Below are 17,135 nucleotides of genomic sequence, written 5' to 3'. Positions count from 1 at the left end.
CCAGCTGTTTAAAGAAAAAGTATTTAAGGCCGGCAAGACCAGCCTGGCCAACATGGTGAAACCCTGTTTCTACTAAAAATACAAAAATTAGCTGGTATGGTGACGGGCGCCTGTAATCCCAGCTACTTGGGAGGCTGAGGCAAGAGAATCGCCTGGTTAAAGATTCTCCCCCTGGCCAGAAAGCTTGGGGGAATAACTCCTCCCTCCTCGGTCCCAAGGCGCCGAGACCACTTGCGCCTGCAGCCTACGTCAGCAGCGGGCGTCAGCGAGCGAGCAGAAGCCGGAAGAGGGCTGGCCGGAAGACAAGTACCCCCTGAAGGTCGAAAGAGATGCCATCTGGGTACCATGTAGCAGTTACGTCAGACTGGGATACTTCCTGTTTACAGGAGACTATAAAACCCCTGCCTCGCCCTCACTTGGGGCTGATGCCATTTTAGGCCTCAGCCTGTTTATATCCAGACGTGGCGTGTTGCTCCACACTGCCTTGTGTTGTTTGTTGGCGTGCTCTCGGGGTTCAAACCAGTAATAGTGAGAGACAGAGCCTTGCAGCTTGAACCTGGGAGACGGAGGTTGCAGTGAGCCGAGATCGCACTCCAGCCTGGGCTACCGCGTGAGACTCCATCTCAAAAAAAGAAAAAAGTAAGTTTTGCCTCTTAAAAAGTGCATCTGTGCTTGTGGCAGTAAGCGTGTTTGTGTTTGTGTCAGAAGAAAGCTCATATTGACTGCAACTTATGCCATGACATCAGCACCAATGTCTACTACAAAGCAAAAGCAGGGAAGAGGCTGCTCAGCATGTCTAAAGGAAGATGGTCTGTGTGGTTCTGTTTTAACCAGATTGATCCATTTGTTGGGCATCACGTAGATGCTCAGGATGTCTCCCAGAGATTAGTTATGGTGTCTTCATTTGCTTTTGAGTATGTGAATAGCTCTGGCAGTGCTTGGCAGGAGGTATCCTTTTCACATTCTCCCTGAGGTAATAAAAATGGAAAAACCTTTTTAGGGAAGAATGTGGATGAGAAATGATGTTTTCAAAATGAAAACATATTCTCAGTTCATACCACACTCTCTGAAGATTGCGCGTTCTAGCCTGAGAATGGGGGTGGGGGATGGGTAAGTGGAAGCTGATGCTGATATGGCATTTGTGTTATATAAATCCTCTCTCCCTGAAATAATATATTAGTCCAAGTAGGTGTTTGACCCCAGTGGATTAATGCTAATTCCTCTCCCAGGAGTTTGGAATTTGCATTTCAAAATGCTGGTCATATTTTCGTTTTGTTTGAGTTAAGGGGTTACAGGGCAACCATTTCACATCATGGGCAGAGAAAGAAGGGGAAGCCAGTCAGCCAAGGGGAATGAGTGAGACAAAAGAGAGGAGAAGTGATGAAAGATGATATGGTTCTGGAGAGGCTGCGACAGGTCCACAGACAAATGGGCCTTGGCTGCCTCGAAGCATTATATCCATTTTCTTATTTCCATCCTTTTTAAGACTAGACTGCTCATGCTTCTCCTATAGATTCCTTCTTCCATCTAAGTTGCTCTTTTGACTTAATATAGTTTGAGTAGATTTTCCTTACTTGAAACCAAAAGTACTCAAACTAGGCAAGTATTTTATAGTAATACTGAGTCTCAAGGCATTGAAAAATGACTTTAATAAATTTAAAAAAAAAATAGAACAAAGATCTATAGGGATGTAAAGGAAGAGACATTGGGTTGACAGGAGGTGATCTTAGGTTCAGCAAAACTGACATGCGAACCTTCTGTTCTTCCCTAGCCGAGAAGAAATCGATGTGCACAGAATAACCAGGCACAGTGGTGTGCACCTGTAGTCCTAGCTACTCTGGGGGAGGCTGAAGTGGGAGAATTGCCTAATCCCAGAGTTTCAGTCTAGCCTGTGCAACATGGTGAGACCATCATCTCTCAAATAGTTAAAAATTAAAGTGCACAGGCTGCCTGACATGGTATTTGTTTCTCCAAATTGTCATAGAGATGTCAGCAGGTGACTTGAAAGTAATGCTTCAAATTGTGTAGAAAATCAGATTATTCATTATTTATTGGTTAAATTACTAAGAGAAGTACTTGTCTCTTAGGCCCCAATACTTCATTTTTCTGGCTAATCTTCACTATTTTTCATTCACAAAGGATTTTTGTTTTAGGCGCTAAAGTCAAAGTCACAAAGTTTTGCAGTAAATGAGGTGTGAAGATACTTGTACCTCAGAAATAAACCCTAAAGTCGTGTAGATATAAGAGGTGTAATTGTGAAGTAATAAATCTGTCTGCTTCCCCGGGTATAGTAGCTGGTTCTATGGTCTGGTCTCAGTGCTATCTTCTAACATTTTGAGTGAATAGCAGCATAATTGGCATGAGTGTAAAACTAGGGTAACTATTTTTTAAAAAGAGTTATACTTAACATGTATCCATGCAGTAAATTTAATGAAGATATAATAGACTCACCATACCTCATAGTTAACCTTGAAATGCAGACATTTCCCATGAGGTTCTGTTAGCCCTACTTGTAAGTAGTTAATGCTGGTAATGGCATCAATAGTGACTGCCATTATTGGAGAGTGTACTTTGTGTAGGCTATGTGCAAAGGGCTTCATAGTTAGTTTATTTAGACTTTTCAGCAACCTTTGATGGTTTTAAAAACATAAAGTTGAAAAAAAAAAACAGGGCATAGATTTGTGTGTGTGTGTCGGGGGTTCCAGATGGAAATAGATACCTAAATTATAGTTTTGCTGTTATGGTTTAGCTCTGTGTCCCCTCTCAAATCGCATCTGGAATTATAATCCCTAGGTGTCAAGGGAGGGACCAGTGATCCCATGTGCCAAAGGAAGGAGGTGATTAGATCATGAGAGCAGTTTCCTCCATGCTGTTCTGATAGTGAGTTCTTACCAGATCTGATGGTTTTATAAGTGTTTGACAGTTCCTCCTTTACATGCTCTCTCCTGCCACGAAGAAGGTGTCTGATTTCCCTTCAGTCCTGATTGTATGTTTCTTGAGGCCTCCCTGGGGAACTGTAAATGAATTAAACCTCCTTTGTTTGTAAATTATCCAGTCTTGGGTAGTATCTTTATAGTAGTGTGAAAATGGACTAATACACTTGCCTTTGGCTTTAATTTAGTAGGTATACCTGGACAATCACATTATTTCTATTTGCCCATTTCTCTCATTTGTAAACTTGAAATTTGAATGTGCATGGTCTTGTTTTAAGAATCAAAATACACAATAATTATATATTCTTAATCTTCATATTTTTTTCCCACATGGAGTGACGATCATTCACAAACCATTGGAACCTTCTATTGAGAGGATTCCAAAGTGTTTTTTTCCTCTGCCACCTTCCCCCACTCAACTTGCCACCCTTGCCTTACACCGTTAGGAAGTATTATTTTATAGGGAAACTGCACTTTCTTTAGAGGGTTAATGGAAACTTTTGTAGCATAAAATTGTACAACTGTGATTGAAATAAATTGAGCATTTAAATCAATAACAACAAATCATTAGAACAGCTGGTAATTAACCTTTCATCTCTGGAAAGGATTATTTAGACAGCAATGCAGGGCAGCATCTTGTATATAAGTGTGTGTTAGTAGAAAACCTGCTGGTCCAAACACTGTTTTAATCATGATTTAGAAATATGAAATGGAGCATAATTTAATTTTGAAATTGATGCTTTTCAGATGCAAAACTTCCAAAGGTAACTGAAGATAACAATGTAGCATATTCTATTTACATAGCAGTGCTCTTCTCTAGATTACAATGGTTTCTATAAACATAATTCATTTTTCTCTGAATGATTTGGGCAGGAAAAAATAGAATTTGAGAAATGTAAAATATATCATGTCTTTTTAAATATGAAAAGACAAAAGTATTCTTCCAAGGAAGGAACAGGGGAAGGAGTTACCATTTTTCTCAGATCAAATAACCACCAAACCATTAGATAGGTCTTGATGGTTTTTTTGTTTAGTTTTTGTTTGTTTTGTTTTCAGAGATGGGGTCTCACTCTATAACCCAGGCTGGAGTGCAGGGGTATGATTATAGCTCACTGCTCCATGCCCAGCTAATTAAAAAAAAACTGTAGAGATGGGGTCTCGCTTCATTGCCCAGGTTGGTCACGAACTCCTGGGTTTAAGTGATCCTCCTGCCTTTGCCTCCTAAAGCACTGGGATTACAGATTTGAGCCCCTGTGCCTGGCCAGTTCTTGGTGTTTTCAACTATTTATCTGCCACCTCTAGGGAGATCTCAACAGAGTTCAAGTTATTTGAAATAAGCTAGACTTGAGCAAAAGGCAATAGGTCTTTAGTATAGATCTAAGAACATAGCCTCAGCAAGATAAAAAAAACTGGTATAATCCTTTGAAGGCAAATGATAGGACAGATAACATTCTTTGGTCAATTATTCACTCAGTAAAATTACTGAAGACCTAATATGTGTGTAGCACTTTATGAGATACTAGAAGAACACAATAACAAGTTATCTGTTTTCTAAACTCAAGGAACATGAAAGCTAGTAAGAGATATGGGCAATTCATAACTGCCGTAATAGATAATCACTGGATCAAAGTAGTGTCATATGGAAAAGAACACGCCATTCAGTCTTAGAATGTCAAGAGTGCCCACTTGTAAAGAGCATCAGTTAAGCCAAGACCTAAGGGGTAAGTAGGAGTTGCTGGGGCAAGAAGGGAGGCATGACTTTGTGCTTAAAAGAATATAAAATGCAATAAAAATGAGAGAAAAATGAATTCAATAAAGGGAGAGCACAAAGATAAGGCAAAAGAGATGAGTAGCAGCCATATTTTAAAGCACCTCATTTGCCCTGTAAAAATATTTAAGATTAGGCTTACCTATTTTATTCTATACTCTCGAGTCTCTGCCCCTTAGCCCCTTTCTGGGTAGTTTTAGCTGCATCTTTAGGCAGCAGATGTATTTTCCAAATCCATCTCCATATCTTGCCTAGAGCCATGCTGTCAAATTCTCTGCTACATGTTTGTGTTAGCACTTCTGTACCCTATCCAACAACTGTTTCAAGTGTGCCAAAGTGGTTTTATTTCCAGTGTTGTCCATTCTTGATCCATTGGGGTAACCAATAAAACCATTCCCTTGGTTGTGTCATAGACATTTTAGGTTGGTAAAATAGCGCCAGTTCATGAATGTATCAATGTCACTGAAGATTTTTCCTAAGGGCCTATGGAAATCATTTATAAATACAAGCCAAGAATGGACACTTTTCTGATATAAGCCAAAATAAAACATCCCATAGAGAAAATGCAACAGATTCCATAACATCAAGGTACAAATTTCTGCCCTAGTGGAGAAGAACAATTACACCTCTTTATGATTTATAAACCAGCTTCAACTGGTAGCCTTTGAAAACTTTCATTTGCATTAAAAACATGATATTGTTAGATTGTTTTAGATCCATCAAAATTCTTAAAAAATTGTGTGTATAAAGATATTACCTGAAGGGCTCAATTAACTAGACTAGGTCTAACTATCATTTTACTTTTCTTGAGGTCAGCAGCTAGGAAGGTAAATTCTTTATATCTTATCCAAAGGACAGGAAGCGTTAAAAGAAAAGAAAGAAGTTCTGATAAAAGCATTATGATTTTCTCTGAATGGCTTCTTCACAATTCTCATAAGTAGGTAACCAAATATTTCAACAAAATTATTCAAGCCTTCTTCATTCTTACAACTGTAGAAAGGGTATACTACTTTATCAGTCTGAAAAGTCTTCCCCCTCTGCTGCATTTGATTTGAACATGTGTGAATTCTATGTCCTTTGTCACTTGACCATTGTCACTTTTTTTGCTTTTCTTGAATACAGCTAGGCTAGGAATGAAAGAGTCATTTATCATAATAATACATTTTGAATTGTGCATAAGTGTTTAACATTGAATAGCCAAAAAATAGGGATTAATAAAGCCTTTATCAACATAGAGGAAATGTTCAGTGAAATGTTATTATTAGTTACAATAGCTTTGCTGCTATTTGCAGAACACTGTGATAAACTCCTCATAACAATCCAGTGGGCAGAGGCATTTTAACTCCACATATGAATGAGGAAATTGTGTAGAAAGATTAAGTATTTTGCAGGTCACACAGATTGTCAGAGCTTGGTTTCCTTATAACCCAATCCATTCTGTCTTCTTTCTGGAAAAACACACAAAGGAGATTTCCCAGCTTTCCTTTTTAGTTGATTGTGCCCATGTTTCTGAGTTCTAACTGAGTCACTCTTGAGGATTGAGGAGTGCAACTTCCAGGCTTAACTCATAATAATATCCCAATGGACAACTCTCTATGCTTCTTCCTCTGTGTATTATAAACTTTGGAAACTGTGTTTGAGAATGGTAAAACCATAAGGCAGACAGAGCCTGAGTTTTTGAAGTGATACTAACCAATCAGAGTACTTATTCAGGTCTTTTCTTGAAAGAACCAGAGACACCTGTTTTATGAAACCACTGAGATTTAGGGGTTTATTTATTACAGCAGGTAGGGTCATGCTAACCAATACATGGAGCTAGTAACTAGAAGAGACAGAATTTGAGTTAAGGTATTCCTTCCCAAAGCATACACTCTTAGCCACTTCTTGGCTTTCAGACTATTTAATACCTCCAATATGTTGCTTTTGGGATTGTTGTAATAGACATTATGCTAGAAACTGATTCCTTGAAGCATTTGCAAAATAGTTCTCAAGCCTCAGGCTCAGTACTAGTTCCATCCAGGTTTTTTTTTTTTCTCTCTGTAGGTGCTACGGTTTGAATGTGGTTTATCCCCACCAAAACTCATGTTGAAATTTAATTGTCAGAATAATGCTGTTGAGAGGCAGAACCTTTAAGACATGATTAGGTTGATAAGATGGATTAATATCTTTCTTGTGAGACTAGATTAGTTTTTGCTGGACTGGGTTAGTTTTTGTCAGAATGAGTTGTTAGAAATCATTGTGCCTTGTGTTCTGTCCCTTTCACTTGCCCACTTCCACTTCTGCTTCCCTGCCGTGTTATGACATTGCATGAGGTTTTCACCAGAAGCCACCAGATGGAATTGCCCAGTCTTGAACTTTCTACATAACTATGTGCTCACTTAACCTCTTTTCTTTATAAATCATCCAGTCTTTGGTATTCTGTTATATCACATGCATTACAAAATGGGATAATGATAATTACCTAGTGGCTGCTTGCTTGTTTACTAAAATGTGCTTGGTGATTTAGTGATTTCATTGATTAAGGTCATTTTTAATAACTGCCCTCTAAAAATATGAATTATTTGGGCATTGCTGACTGAACACAAGCAATTATTTATCATCTAGCTCTATGGAACTTAGGAAATTAAATTGGAATTCGACAAAATACAGGGGAAATACATTTCTGTCTCTGGATGCATTCATGATTATTAAAGATGATAAAATTATCATTAAAAGGAAATTATCAACCTCATTTTTTCTTACACATTGGTCTGAAAAACTTTGTGGAAATCCATCTTGTCAGCCTAACCAAAGTGAGTTGTGGTTGGTGGAGTTGCTGTATTCTGACATCACAGTTAGTCCCTTTCAGCCATCAGTTCCCCTGAACTCAAAGTAATCTGTCAAAAATGTTCAGGAAGAAAAGCTGTAGTTACAAGGCAGTTGAAAGAGCCATTTTGTTAGGGTTTCAGCTGTGAATTATCTCACAAGTAATATAAAATGAGAAGAAAATATCTTGTCACTCAAAGGTAGTGTGTTATTTTAAGCTGCGGTGTGAGAATTCTTTGATTATTTCAACAGAACTAAAACTAGGTAAACAGTCTGGGAAGAAAGAAGATCCTTCTATCTAAGAAAACCGTCTCCATCTGTTTTTTGGTGCTTGAAGTTGTTCAATAAGCTATAATGTCAAAATATCAAGACATAAACATCCCCTTTGGGTAGGAAATATAGAAACTAAAATTTAAATTATTTGAAAATGATCTATTTCATAGATTTTCTCTAGAGCAGATTGTGATCAGCAAGAAGAATGGTGATAGCTCACTGTCACAAAGAGAGCAAAAAGTTCAGAAAGAAGAAGTGGGGAGCCCCCCAAAATTAATTTGCTCCCACTTCTCCACTCTTCCAGTTTGGTAATCAAATTTTATCTCCATGAATGTATCCATAAGGCAGAAGGAAAATTCAATAGCATCTTTTGGTCATGGCTATGTTCCACAAACATATTTCACATCCCTAATATACCTCTTAGAGCCAAAGACCTAAATATAAAAGCTTTTTAGAAGCTTCAAATTGGTAGTAATCATTCATTTACAAACTTATCAGGTGGTAAACCTCTCCTTTAAATCTAATTTTTATGGCATATCTGTAGGTCTCGTTTTTAATATGCAAAGTACATTGTTTGAATTGAATTTCACTGTGCTTATTAATCAGATAGAATATTAGGAATGGAGCCTCAAAATAACAGTGCCTTCCAGAAAGTGGCTTTTTCACAGCTCCCCAGAGTACATTAATTATTAAAATATAGTGTGACAAATTATCCCTCCATGTTTACCTATGTAATATATTTCAAAACTTGTATCTTACTGGCTGACTTATTTTACACTAGCTGTGTTCTTATCAACCTAATTCCTTTTTCACTGGAAGAAGTGACTGAAAAAACAAGATGAAGAACATAAGGTGCATTTATATTAGGTAACATATGTGTTTCATATTCCTTATTTGTGAAGGACTACAGTGAAGGCAATCGCAGAGGTGGGGAGAGAGACTGGAAAGAAACTTTTTTTTTTCTCTTGTCAGAAGACTTTCTCACACCTGTCTTTTATAAACCAAGAAGAGAAGAGAATTTGATTGGTCAGATTCTGGAACATTTGTTGCACGTGGTTCCTGAGGACATAGGGTCACTATATCAGAAGAACAGTACATAGAACAGTTAGCTTCTTCTCTCCTCTCTCTGATCTCTTTTGTTAAGACAGTAGGAGGCAGAAAGCTAGAGGCTGAAGATGAAGGTTTGGGATTAGGAAAAAGGAGTGGCCCCTTGTGCCTTTACTGTAAGGCAATGTTATGGTTAAATGGAAAGTTCCACTTCTAGAGTTTAAGTTCACGTCAAAGGGATGCTTGAATTTTTTTTTTTTTCTGGCTTGTAATTTTACTGGGAAACTCACAGAGAGGAAGGTAGGCTGTAATTTGGGTCAGGAATATGGTATTCCAGGATTTCTTAACTAAAATACCATCCAATAGCCACCTCCTACCCCACAACAACCCATAGAATGCCACATTTACGTTTTACAGTTTATATAAATAAATGAAAGTAGTACTGGTTGCACTGTTAGATTCAAATTTGACAAAGCAACAGATAAAGGAGGTATTATACTTTCAGCAGGTTTGAAAGTTCAAGAAATAAATAATAAATTCTACATATAGATTGTTGCCTTGCATTTCTACCAGCTGGATTTCTAGAAAGCAATCAAACTTTGAAGTTCGTTGTTATACCAGAGAAAATCAGTAGCCTTTGTGTAGTTCATTTAGTCCTATTTTATAGCCAAATAATACTCCCAAATCTCTTAGCTATAAGATTAAAGAGAATAAACATGGTATAGGTAATTAGAAATAGTTTCTTTTTTTCCATTTTCATTGGGCAGGTATGAATTTACCTAGATTTGTCATTATTGCATTAATTTATTTTGGTGTTTGGCAAAGCAGTAAAGAGCAAGGTACCAGTATAACAGATTACTGTTATCAGTTTTTAAGGATGGGAATTTGAAAATTGTGCCATTTCCTGCCAAATCATTGCCACTTAAAACTAAAGGCACTGAAAAATTATTACGATAATATAACTTCCCCTACCTTTATCCTGAATCTCAAACAATAAAATTTATTACATGGAGTATTTAAATGGTATAGGGAGAAATAAAGAAATTAAATAGTGCTTCTCTTTAATGTTCTACATTCATTTAATAAAGAGTATAGAAAAGGGAATAGCCACAGGAAGAGACATGAGCAAGATACAGATTAATGGAAGTAGAGATTCCAGATAAGATAACCAGGAGAAACATGACCCTTACAAGAAACCACATAGTGAAGAAGACTGAATTTTCCACCATAAAATACTTGGGACTCCATATGTATGTCAGAAGCTGAAAAAAGTCCAAGGATCAAGATAACTTCAGCAGGCTGAAAGGCCTTGCTCCTCCAGGTGCCTGACACTAGGGTTATGGATACACAGTGCCAACAACATCCCTTTGAGATGATTAGTTAAAGATGCTACATAATGGAAGATTGATTTCATGTCAAACTTTAAAAGTGGTTGTTAGGAACATGGGGCTACCCAGGACAAGATCTAGAATCAAGCAGGTGATATTGGCAAGAGGGTGAGAAAGTAGTCTGAGGCCTGGTTAGAAGCTTGGCTTCCCATCATATAGTTAAATAGCTGCAAGCAAATCATCTACCATTGTTGTGGTCCGGCACATCTGCCGGGGGGCTACCAACCTATGGGAGCCGCCGAGACCACCAATGTAGATGTCTCGTTCAACCTGAGGGAGAGAGTGCACAGAAGTGAAAGAAGAAAGAAAAGGAGTCTGGAGGTCTGAGTGACCTGTAGTCAAACAGCAACTTTATTTTTGTGGGTGACAGCTTTTATACCTTTTTTCTTGTTACATTTACTTTAGCTCAGCATTTACTTCAGCTCAGCAGAAAAGGGGGCAAACAGAAAAGGGAACAGAAATCATGTCAAAGTAGTTATCAGGGGCTTGTGATAACAGCTCACAAAGCAGTTTTAAGGGGGCCTGTAATAATAGCTTACAAAGCAGTTTAAGGGGGCTTGTGATAATAGCTTACAAAGCAGTTTAAGAGTTAATATATGTTTTTCAAAGATACACAGTGCAAACAAACAATGGTGCCCTTAAGGTGGCTTGTTAACTATGTTTTCCATCAGGAGGTAGAGCAAAGGCTCAGCTCCTGAGAAAATATGGGCAAGGGTCTTTGCCCCTCTCAGGCACCTCAATTGCAGCAAGCTTATTGCTTACACAGAGACTAAAGGGGATATGAAGCAGTCAGCACAATGTCCTCATAAACTGCAGGCCTTACTCTGCGTTCTGTTTTTGCCTCAGTGGCTTAGCCATTTTTACTTTGACTCGACAGCCCTTGAGAGCGGGGGGAGAGCAGATAGGTCCAGCAGACAAGATGGGGTGAGTCACGCTAACTGTCTCAAGCCCTTGGCGTGAACACTGCATACCATCACTGTGATTTGGTTTCCTCTCAAATGAGATAACAGTATTATTCCCTACCAAAGGGTTGTGGTAAGGGCTAAATGAGATAATACGTAAGGAACACTTATGGAGTTACTTGCACAGAGTTAGAACTCTATGATCAAGTCCCCACTCTGCCCTGATAACTGTGATATTAAGGACATAGGGAGGTTTTCTAATCAAGTAAAGATGTACCCTTGTAAAGATGGAAACCCTTGTAAAGATGGAAACCCTTGTAAAGATGGAAAAACTGAGATGTAGAAATAATGGAGGATAGTGTAAGTAAGGTAGAGGTTAAACAAGGCTGTTGTTTGAACCTTACATAACAAAGAGGTCACATGAGCCACATAACAGAAATGTGTGTCATGGCAGTAAGAAATTCAGAAGCCTAGCTCTCAAACCTGTGCCTGAAACTTCCACCATAAGATTTGTGCCTGAAACAACTGACACCTTTTATTCCCCCCGACAAAAACCAAAGGGTAGGAGTCTCTGCTGGAGCTAGCAGGCCATGGTGAAAAAGATCTGTTTCAAAGGTAAGGCAGAAGGTTACTTTAAGCTGCTTGGTAAATCCCCAGGCTCTTCCCAAAGTGGAAAGCTGAGAAGCCCTCCTATTTGATGCTCCAATTCTTAGATGAAAAAAAAAAAAAATCTCCCAGCTTCGTCATTGTTCAAGGTGAGTTGAAATAGGATGGCTCACAGGCAGCTGTATTTACTCTCCTGTGCTGTTCCCAACTGCATGAGGTCATGCGGTACACTCTTACTGCCAGCAGCTCAGAGAATGCTCAATGAAGTTCCTACTGATTGTGAAAGTTTTTTTAGGCAGTAATTACCATTGTGAGGCATAAGACTCTCTCTTCTTAATAAAAGGAAAACAAATGGTCTCTTTTTCATCCTGATCATCTTATTACTTTGACACTGAGAATGTAGGCTCTGGGGACTATGAAACATGTCTTTGTACTCTCAGTCTGTGTCTTTAAGAAAAAAAATTATAATAGAAACATAGTAGGTTGGTGCAAAAGTTATTGTGGCTTTTGGCATTTATAGTAACATATAAAAAACAGCAATTATTTTTGCACCAACTGAATAATTCAGTGTTTCTGAACCTATTAGGCTATGTCCTAGCATCAGAATGTGTTTCAGAATTTGTAACTCTCAGACTCACACCTGAAATTTAGTACATTTAGGGCTTTGGGGAGCTGTCCCTGAGTCTCCTGAAATTGATATGAAATTATGTTTTATCTGCGTGTTGTAAGAGAAAGGCTCCAACATATTTTCATATTTTAATAAGGTTCCCTGTCATGAAAATGTTGAAAACTGCTAATCTTAGCTTGCCTCAAAGAATACTGAATCTGAGTTCCCACTCCACACCTGCTGCTGCAATACAGCTAGTCTCTAGTTTGTAAGTGCCTCAAACCCAGTTCAGACTGACTTAGGAGTTAATTGAGATGTGTTAATTATTGTTATTTTAAAAAGTCCAGGAATATCTTGTTTCAGAAATGGCTAGACACAAGCTTTTAAACAAGATCACCAAAACTAATTTTTTCCCTCTTTCTCCATCTCTGGACTATACTCTTTTTTAGTTTTAGGAAAGGCCTTGCCACATAGTGAAAAGAAATCCATTGCAGTTCCAATTTTATAATCCCTTAGCTGAGCAAACCCAGTGGAAACTATAATTATAATATAGTAATTGTAATAATTGACTCTAGTTGAATCAACTTGAGTTACATCCTGCATCCCTGAGTCAAGCACTCTTGTCCAGGGGATCTCAACTGGGAGCAATTTCACACATGTGGCAATGCCTGGAGACAGTTTTTGTTTTCACAACTTGTGTGTGTTACCAGCATCTGGTAGGGTTAGAGGATAGGGTTTCTGCTCAGCATTCTACAGTGCACAAGTCAGCTCCTCACATGATAGAATTATCCAGCTGTAAATTCAATGGTACCAAGGTTGGGAATACTTGCTAGAGCCAATGTACGAAAAGAAAGTGGTTGGTCATACCTGGAACTCATGCCTATACCTGGAATGTGAGAAGAGTAACCAAGGATGAGAAATACGGAAGAAATGTTTCCAAAGGAAAATAAAAATGTTGCAGCCTGAGGAAGGAAAAATTCTTTCTAGGCAAGGAAAATAAAAGAAGAGATGTCTGCTACAGACATTATAAACAGGCATCTCTGTTTAAGCACTCCCTGTCATTGAAGACTTACAATGTGTCAGGTACTGCACTTAATTTATTCTGTGCTTATTATTTAATCCTCACAAATGATTGAAGCAATTATTATTATACTCATTGTATAGAGTTAATATGCAAGACTCAACCAGTTAATAAGAGACAAAAAGGTATATCACACTCATTTTTGACTCCATAGTCTGAGCTCTCTTTCCACATTATTCTTTGTCTCATAAGATTCTGTTTGGATAATAGAAAAATAAAAGCTTCTACTATTCAAAAAAAATAAGAAATAAAAAGATCTTGTCAAATGATTACTCCGATTTGTCATGACTTCAATGAAAAGTTATGTTTGTCTTGCAAAGGCATTGCATAGGTTTTACATATTCTGTATATACATGCATGTATTGCCTTTCACTTGAATATTTTAGATCACTAAATAATTCCTTTTTCATTTTGCTTGCATGATTCAAGTTTGTTTTGGAAAATATAAAAGTCTTTGAGGACATGTATGTTCTGACTTTTTGCCTATTCTTTATCACCAAATGTCAGTCTTCAAACTGCTTACCAAAGGCAGTTGTGATTTACTCTCCTCCCAACTTCTGTGAATTGATAAAATCATAAGGCACAATCCCCAAAAAAGAACATGCAACTCTGGATTTGTAAATGTGTGTTTGTGTATATATGTTTCAAGGGTTGGACGAAGGAATTAATGGCTTCAGTAACAAAGTGTTGAAGACTGATTTTACATCTTTCTCAGCCACCATGATTTGTTTGTAAATCTTACTAGGTTTTTTACTTTGACCATTTAGTACATGTTTATTATGGAAGTTTCCAAATACATCCCAAATAGAACACAAAGATCACACCCATCTCCTAATACCAGCTTCAATAGCTATCAATATTTTTGGTTTATTATCTCATCTAATTCTCTTGAGTTTTTTTCTGGAATATTTTATAGCAAATGTCTAGTGTAGTTCATTTAACTTCAAGGTATTTTAATGTGCATCTCAAAAATGACATTTTATTATACAACCTCAATGCCATTATCACACAAAACAAAATAATGCCATTTAATACCAAATCTAAATTCAAATTTCTTTGTCTAAAAATGTCTTTTTATATTTGGTCTGTTCAAATTAGCATTTAATGATATTGAGTGGTTAGGACTTGTTTCTTTTAAGAAAGAACAATTCTTTCTCTCTGCTTCTACCTTTGATGCTACCTATTTGTTGAAGCATTCAGATATGAAGTGCTGCTCCACATTCTGGATTTTTTGGATTGTGTCCTTGTGTACTCGAACTTATTTATAATAACTGTATCTTCTGTACAATGAAATGCAGAATTTGAATTTTCTAGAATTTGTTGTGGTATCACATCTTTTCTGTTGCTTCACATGACAAGACATGTATCTCACTTTTAGTGGTACTAAGATGGATCAATAATTATAGATGGAGACAGCCTGATTCTTTCATTATAAAGTGCCTTATTAACCTTTCACTTAATGGTTCACCATTATTTGATGACCATTTACTTGAATCATCTATTTTATCATCGATTGTAAAATGATGTTTTTTTCTAATTCTGTCATTGCTTTTACATTTATTACCTGGATTTTCTTTCTTTCTTTATTAATTAGCCAGGCACCATGGCTCATGCCTGTTATCCCAGCATTTTGAGAGGCCAAGGCAGGAGGATTGCTAGAGCTCAGAAGTTTGAGACTGGAATTCTTACTAAAAAGAAATGTCCCTCGTTCACTAGGGCTATTTAATCCCCTGGGTGTCAAGGTCAAAGGCAAAAGCAAGATAAATACTTATTTATTTCCCTTTAATTACTAATGTTATACCTAATGTTTGAAATACTAGCAATCTTCTGTGGTTCCCAGTGACATATATTTTGTTTCTATATCTCCTTATTTTATTGAGTAGGAGATATGTGTTATGAAATTGTGACTTTTAAAGTATAACTGATGGCTTCCACCAAATTGCAGTAATTATTCTTTTTTGCAGATGTTAATATTTGAAAACTTCAAATGTATACAATTATTGAGAGAATAGTAAATCATAAATTCTTGTGTTTATCTCCCAGCTTAAGCAATTTATAATTTATAGCAAATATATTTTTCCTATAGGTCCACATTCTACATCCCCCAACCCATATGACTTACAAGCAAATTCATGTTTTATATCTTTCTGTAATATTTATTTGTATACCTTATAAAAAGGAGACCCATTAAAAATAGAATAATGTCTATACTACCATTATGACAACCAACCAAAGTTAAAATAATTTCTTAAAATCATCAGATAACAAGTCAAGTTTTACATTTCACTAATACTCTTAAAAATGTACGTATGTGTGTTTACATTTTGTTTGAATTGGTATCTAAATAAGGCCAATGCACTTTAAATAGTTATGTCTTCTAATTAGCTTTTAAGTTTTAGGTGCCTCCACCTCTTTTCTTTTTTCACTATATCCTATTGCATAAACTAACTAATTTTTAAGTCTTGTATATTTTCCTGTAGCTTGGGGCCCACTGACATGATAAACTGTTAAATAGTTATAAAAAAGAATTTCTATCATTATTCTTTTTAATGCTCAATTTATTATCCCACTTTTAGCCAGTAGATGAAAGAAGTGGTTATTAATTAACTTTATTATGCCTCATAGTAGAAAACTATACAAAGTATTAAAATTAAAGAGAAACCAAGGGAATGAAGAGAATAAAAATGCAAATTCTACTAAAATTGTTTTTTTTTAAGAGGAAACAGACCTCAGTAAAAGACTTTAAGTAAATCATAAAAAAGAAAATCAGAAACAAGAACAGACATTTTATCATGCCAGCACAGATAATGGAGTCCCCTTATCTGAATGAAAATATTTTCAAATTTAGCAACAAAGCAAAATACAATTTGATACTGGATATAAGATGCATAACTTTAACAAAGGGAATCTCAAGATGTATAAACAAGAGAGCAAAGATATACTAGAAAAATTCATTTACAAAGAAAGCAGGATGCCATTGTCTTGCTATCAAATAAGCAAAACATCAGGCCAAAAATAAAATCAAACAGAGAAGAATATTTTATAGAAATGAAAACCACAGTCCACAAAGAAGATACAAGAATTATTAATATCTATGCACCAAAATACTACAGCCACAAGTTTCAGTGAGAAGAAACCACAGGTAATGCTAACAGAAATAGGAAAAATGTGGACACAGGAAGGGGAAAAGCATGCACTGGGGCCTGTCAGGGCATGGTGGGGATGAGGGGAGAGCATTAGGAAAAAGGGCTAATGCATGCTGGGCTTAATACCTAGGTGATGGGTTGATAGGCGAAGCAAACCACGATGGCAGATGTTTACCTGTGTAACAAACCTGCATACCCTGCACATGTACCCCGGAACTTAAAACAAATTAAAAAATAGAAATAGGAAAAACAGATTAATAATAGTTTACTTGAACATACCCATCAATCCAAGATAGTTTACGTGATGAAACTATCACTAAAAATATAGAAGACTTCATCTTAGTCACCTCAGGTTACCAATCAAAAAAAGCCCATAATAGATGGATTCATACCCAACTGTACTGTACTGGAATGGCAAAAACTGGAAACATTCCCCTTGAGAAATGGAATAAGACAAGGATTCTGACTCCCACCATTCCCGTTCTGTTTTATGACTGTGTAGTATTTCATGATGTATATGTACCATGAGGTGGGCAGATCACGTGAGGACAGGAGTTCATGACCAGCCTTGCCAACACA

General features: G+C 36.9%; 1 protein-coding gene across 5 annotated transcripts in view; it reads left to right on the top strand.

The window, feature by feature from the left end:
• The first annotated feature begins 275 nt into the window (after nucleotides 1-275).
• The window catches only part of LOC108589501 (uncharacterized), a 358,276-nt gene continuing 341,416 nt past the window's right edge, over nucleotides 276-17,135 (top strand). For all 5 annotated transcript variants that reach the window (XR_013532479.1, XR_013532478.1, XR_013532477.1 and 2 more), the window contains exon 1: nucleotides 276-639. The gene's annotated coding sequence lies outside the window, so the exon portion shown is untranslated. The remainder of the gene's footprint in view (nucleotides 640-17,135) is intronic.

Source organism: Callithrix jacchus, chromosome 2, assembly GCF_049354715.1.
Source record: "Callithrix jacchus isolate 240 chromosome 2, calJac240_pri, whole genome shotgun sequence".
Classification (NCBI taxonomy): Eukaryota; Metazoa; Chordata; class Mammalia; order Primates; family Cebidae; genus Callithrix; species Callithrix jacchus.
The sequence above is the reverse complement of the archived record's forward strand: the minus strand, read 5'-3'. Positions and strand labels throughout refer to the sequence as shown.